The sequence below is a fragment of the Aulostomus chinensis genome, chromosome 19 (genome assembly GCF_037954235.1).
Source record: "Aulostomus chinensis isolate RoL2024-O1b breed Wild chromosome 19, RoL_Achi_v1.0, whole genome shotgun sequence".
Classification (NCBI taxonomy): Eukaryota; Metazoa; Chordata; class Actinopteri; order Syngnathiformes; family Aulostomidae; genus Aulostomus; species Aulostomus chinensis.
In genome coordinates, this window is record NC_141338.1 from 5,528,243 (window position 1) to 5,534,846 (window position 6,604).

Below are 6,604 nucleotides of genomic sequence, written 5' to 3' on the forward strand. Positions count from 1 at the left end.
GCTGCATCCAACCCGTGAGTTCTGTGAGAAACTGGCACAGGGTGTACAATCGCATACGGCAGGAAAAGAAAAACCGCCAAAGTTTGTGCTTGAGGTGACTACTTTCACTTCTGCAACATAACTGTATTCAGCATCTGGCAATGATTTCAGCAAGACCCCAGTTTGCGCTTCATAAATCTTTGTTATCTTGGCATTTCACCTGCGTCAGCAAATCAGACAGGGGAAAGAAGTTTTCATTGTTTTATCATTTATTTATTTAATACATTCATAAAAAACAAAGTGAATACCTGTCCTCAACTATCTTTTCTCACCACATTTTCTTTCCTGGCATATTTTGATTACACAGCCAATGCTCATGTGACTGTAACAAGTCCCAGGGGCGGTAGAGTCCAAACAAATTGTGAATCACCAAACTACTAAACAGTCAGCAATATTAGAGGCATCCAGTAAGAGGAACAGAAAATACAGTCAATTAGATTACATGGGGGCGGCACGGTGGTGCAGTGGTCAGCACTGTCGCCTCACAGCAAGAAGGTTCAGAGTTCGAGCCCCGGCTCCATCACGGGATCTTTCTGTGTGGAGTCTCCATGTTCTCCCTGTTCCTGTGTGGGTTCTCTCTGGTACTCCAGCTTCCTCCCACAGTCCAAAGACATCAAGAGGGGACGAGGCAGAGTGATACTCTAAATTGACCGTAGGTGTGACTGTGAGTGTGAATGGCTGTCTGTCTCTATGTGTTGGCCCTGCGATGGACTGGTGACCTGTACAGGGTGAACCCTGCCTCAAGCATGTAGGTTGATGGGATAGGCTTTAGCCCCCCCCCCCCCCCCGACTTATACTGACTAAATCTAACAATGCGATTCAAATGATTGAATGAATGTGTTTTTCAGCTCACTGTGGTCAGAGAAACACAACTGGGAAACAACATGTGAACTTCTAACCTGCGGTAAGATGTTCTTTTCATCGATTAAACCCACAACTTCCCATCTTGTAAACATTCTGCTGACTCATTTCAAGACCTTCCAACTGTCTTGCCAGTCTCGTAAAAAATACATTATATTTGCATTTAAAAAAAAGAACTGACTACGTTGTTTTGTTTTTAAATGACATTAAAGCACCTTTACTAACTGTCAAATGATAATATGCAATTTTTCAATGATTATTACTGATCTTGATATTGTGACGGATGTTTTTCATCAATTTTTCCTCCAGTTGAGAATCTTTTTGTATGTGTTAACCTTCTGTTTGACTTGGAGGTAACCAGATTGCGCTCTGAGCAGCTGCAACGGATAAATTAACAAATATTTGTACGAGTCAGGAAGTTGATAGCCTTTTCACCGAATCAAACAGAGTGACTAACAATTTGAATCTGTTATTTACGGCTCATAAACAAAATGTTCAAATGAGGATGTTAGTGTTTGTACACTTAGATAAAGTGGTATGTGTGTGTGTGTGTGTGTGTGTGTGTGTGTGTGTGTGTGTGTGTGTGTGTGTGTGTGTGTGTGTGTCAGGGTTCTCACCGAATACCATCGAAACCAATGTGATGTGGCGTAACTTCCTCTGAGGTTTAGGTGACATGTTTTCTATGACGAACTGCACAAGAATATTCGTAGCATGTTTACTACGGCAATAAAACAAACCTGTTAGTAATTCAAAAAATAAAACAGTTCGATAGTTCTTAAAAAGATAAACATATTGTTTTTCTGTCAGATTATTTAAGATAATCAAGTTCATGTGCAGAGTTAATTCTTCAGATACGAAACAATGTAAAAAAATTGAAACTGCTGTTACATAAATAGGTGATGATCTTCATTCCTCTTACAGTTCGATGTAGATATTCAACTGCATGTCATGGTATATTTTACTATATATTTGGCGATATGACAGTCATTGAGAGTGGTGTAAACAACAGACAAAGACAGAATGATAATTAGACTCACAAATGAAAATCCAAAGTCATGACCTAACCCCTAGAGAAACAAACTGAAAAATCACCTTTCTTCTCGAAATGTAGTAGTGGGCTTAGAATAGTTGAAACATAGCTTATATCCAGTAGCGCCACAACATTGATGGTTTGTAAAACTCTTGAGGAGATTTGTAATATTTCATGACGCTAACCAGTGCTCGGGCTTGTGAAGGAGGTCCGGTGCTCCACAGAGAGGAGGGAATGGTATCCATCTGCTCATCTAGCACTAAAAATCACAGGCGATACACATATTTCACAAAATGTTGGTGTGCTCCTTTAACAAACACTATTTGATCTGTAGTTTCACATTAATGATCACCTCTATCATTTCCAAATCAAGTACACAATGTCCTCAAGCCGCTGTACACGTTCAGTCAGAGTTGGAAGCTTCCCCTCGGCTTGATAATGACGTTCTCTCAGGTTGCAGTTGATTTTGCCCTCAGGAGAGATTCTATCAAGATGGCCATCAAGTGTAGTCTGGTTTCCACTTGATGTGGCAAAATAACATTGAAGCAGTACAGGCTCAAGGGTGTGAAAACGTAAGTGCCAAACAGGAACAATGAGATAACCTCAGGGACGTGTCACCTGCAGAGTCCCGGTGGCGGATTTTACCCATGTCAAAAAAAGGAATGTCTTAAGGAGTAAATTCAACGGAGCCACTTCAAAATTATTTATTTTCCTATTTGATGCTAAACCATCTGGAAAATCTGCACTGTCTGTTTACTTCATGCATTCTTGCAAACAAAATGGGTTAAAAAAAAGAGAAATATAAAAACAAAGGGGGAGTCACGGCCATGTGACCTAAGCCTCTGGTCAGCTACCAGCAGCTGGATATCAGAATGGTGAATCAGGCACACAGGAGCGGTAAACACTGCTGCTGCAGCAGCATTCCTACTTCATCAAACACTTCTGTTTCCAAAAGTGACCGAAGGCCTCAGCAGAAACCTCTAAGACTCAATGTGTTCAGCTGAAATGTATTTCAGTGAAAATAGTCAAGTGATCTTTCCTGAGACCCTGAGTAACATCTGGTTTGCAGGTCTCAGTCATTGGATTTCAAAGACTAAGACCTTTATAGCTTAGGTGGAATCCTCTAGAAGATCTTATCTGTCACTTGAAGCGCACAACCAGACAACCAGCTGACTACTGACGTCCAGAGTGACATATTTATACTGCTGTGATGTCAGGTGACCAAAATTAAACAGTACGATACGTCAACTTCAAATTCCGAAGGTCAACCTGGGGCGAGATGTGGTCCTCTGACTCATTCTCATTAAGTCAATATCTGGAGAAAGCCTCGATAAACTCCTTCAGATTTGGCACAGACGGCCACTGGAACCTGTGGATTAATTGATAAGGTTTTGGTAATCAAAGTTCAAAGGGCGGCACGGTGGTGCAGTGGTCAGCACCGTCGCCTCACAGCAAGAAGGTTCTGGGTTCGAGCCCCGGCTCCATCATGGGAAGAAAATGGATGGATGGAAAGTTCAAAGGTCAAGGTCTCTGTAGACGCATATATAGTCTTATATCTCTCTCGTTAGTGTGATATCTCTGGAACACCTCGGGGAAATTCCTTCAAATTTAGCACGAACATCCACTAGGACACAAGGATGAGCTGAAAAGTTTTTGTTGGTCAAAGGTCAAGGTCAGCGTCACCTCACCTCACTGAGGCGTTCGACTAAACCCAACTGAAGCCCAATGTTGTATTTTCAAACTGATTTTCATTTCAATCTAAAATCAAATCCAACGTCCCACTCGTCAAGCTGAGGTCTGGCTCCAGCTGGTCACACACCGCATATGCAGAACTTAAACAAACAAGCGCGTCTTAATATGTTGAGAGTAAATTCTGTTTCTGTGAGAGGAAAACAGTGGCAACAAGTCCTGCCTGGCCTGGGAAAACCAGAGAAATATTTGAGCTCCCCGGGGAGACATAAGCACCCCGCTGCCCCCACCTCGGTACCCTCCTCGAGTCAACTCAGGTCCATTTTATGGACTTTGGGTCATGTGACAAAATCACAGATTCTCTTATTATTCCCCAAGGACCTCATGAAAACACAAGTAAGTGTCATATATCGGCCTCTGAAGGGCACACTTAGATTTCCTGAGCAGTGTCAACCAACCGAAGACAGAGCACTCTTGTTTTTGTTTTACTTCTACATGTCACAAACCGTTTCTCCCCTACAAGTGCAGATTTGTATGCCGTTGTTTATTTTACTGTCGTGGTTTATAACGATGCATGTTATGCACTCACACGGCGCTCATTGCCAATGGTTTGAGGCATTTAAAGTTTTAAGAGCCGCTTTGTTTTAAATAAGGTAACAGCTCCCTTACAGGCAAGTCCTGATCTGTCTGCAATTCCTGATATTGCAAAAAATGATTTTTCGTTCTTTTTCTTTTAAATTCTGTAACAAGGCTACATCAGTGTTTATGTATTTGTTCCGGGGGACGATAAAGCTTATCAGTGAGGTCAGACTGCCCGAAATTGTGCAAAAAAAAAAAAAGCCGAGGTTAAAAATGGACTCCCAGATGGGGCTGCATTATGGATTTGACCCCATAAAACATGTCAAAATCTTTTCTCTGCACAGAGGTCACTTGCTGATAGACAGATAACAAGAGTCTCACTTGAGATAAAGCTGCTCAGCTGAGTGAGTGCTGCTTCCATCAACCTAAAACTGTCATTAGGACAGGGAGAGAAAGAGTTTATTCTTGTAGAGTGTTTCAAATGTGCTCTGCTTGCTAAGATTTGTTTAAATACATTGTCCCTAAATATCACTCTCACTGAAGTGTGACTTATGGGTCTTGTTTTAAATGTAATTCAGGAGAAAGTCACAGTTGGAGTTTTTGCAGTGGGAGGATACGAGGCTGACCTGCTTGATGACCTACGAACCGATAAAAGGAAGAAGATGTTTAGTATCAGGGAAAAAAAGATGGGACGGATGGACAAGAACAAAAACACAGGATGGAGTCAATATGGGAAAAAAGTTTGTGAGAAATGCAATCAAATCTTTCGACCAAGTCGTGACAGGGGCGGGCAGGAATTTTTCCAACGCAAAAATATACAGTGTTTAGCTCTGAGGCTGAAAATATCCAGCGGGACTCGCCTTTATCAGGAGACTCACCAAAGAGAGTAATTAGTAGGCTTGGAATTCAGAATACGTCAAGAAATGTAGAGAGGAGGTAAAAAAAGATGTCCTGGACAGAGGGAGCATCTGATAGGATTCATCCCTGCCAGGAAACGTTCTGCCTGGAGCCAGTATACTGGATCCTGTACTTTCATTTTGGCCCAAACTGGTTTGAAAAATCTACAGCTATTTTGTAAAAGACCTTCTCGACAAACTGGTGTGTTAAGCTTGATTGGATCAACTTCCCCTTTAAAACTTTTGTTTCTGTGCCTCTCTAGCAGACACAAACTTTAAATAAAGAACCAAACCAGAAATGGTGTGTCATAGCTGGATGCCTCTGTGAGCGCTGCCTGTCACGCTGACCTTGACCTTTGACCTCTCATATTTTTTTTAGGTCAGCTTTGAGAGCCAGCAGACATTTGAGTTTAATTCGAAGTATTCTTAGGACCTGAGATATTGTGTTTATAAGAATGGGATGGCCAAACCACCGAGAAGGTAAAATAAAATTAAAAAAGGCTTGAGCATTGGTTTCTACGTAATATGACTTTCCTTTGCCCTCTATTATATCTACTAGATTCTCATTAATTATTCTTTTTGAAATCCATAAACACCTAAAATGTCACAGATGTTTCATCAGATCTTGAAGGGAGAAGCACGCAAACATTGCTCCAGGTCATGAAGAACTAGAACTAACCGCATCTTGCATCAGGTTTTAAATGGGTTGAACATAATACAGCTCGTTTGAATCTTTTTCTCAGGTATTCTTTAGTCAGAAGACAACAGTGAGGGGAAATTACAACTTTGTGATTACGCAACAGACGTTTAGCGTGTGAAGTGAGTGGCGGCGAAGGTTTCATGTTGACCTATCGATGGTAAATTCACCATGAGCATATCAGCGATGACAGTTTCAGTCTGTAATGACCATTTTTTAAAAAGAAGCAAGAGCCTTTTTGACTAATCATGGAACATTAGAAGTGTGCCAGTAGTCTAATGCTGAAAGTTGAGCTGCTACTGAGAGTAAAAATACACATCACATGTACAGCCCGCTTATGAAAGAAACTCAGCCTAGGGTACTCATTTTATTTAAAAAAAAATGGTTTCAACCTGATGTTAATGTCACAAAATACTCAAGAAATGAAGCACATGGGAAAAATTACGTCCTCCTAATCTCTTGAAGTTTTTTTTTTCAAAATTTCCCCAAGGTGCTTTTCTTTTTATGGTTCATTTTGAGTATATTTGTTAGGTTTCTGCGTCACCCGCCTGCTTTATTTAAAAGAATGAACAATTCCAGGCACAAATTTAAAAATAAATCAACTTCATTATTGAATGGGATTGTAGTAGAAGTTTTCATTTTGAATTTAAAAAAAAGGAAGAAATCTTATCCTGAGAAAAAAAAAACTTAAAAGCTGCTGAATTGCACAAGTAGTAGTAAAATGAATTTGCTACGCCGCAGCAGATGTAACATTTCTGAATCGTGACTCATGAGGGCACCGGCTCTGCTGAGGGAACATACAGCCTGTTCTGC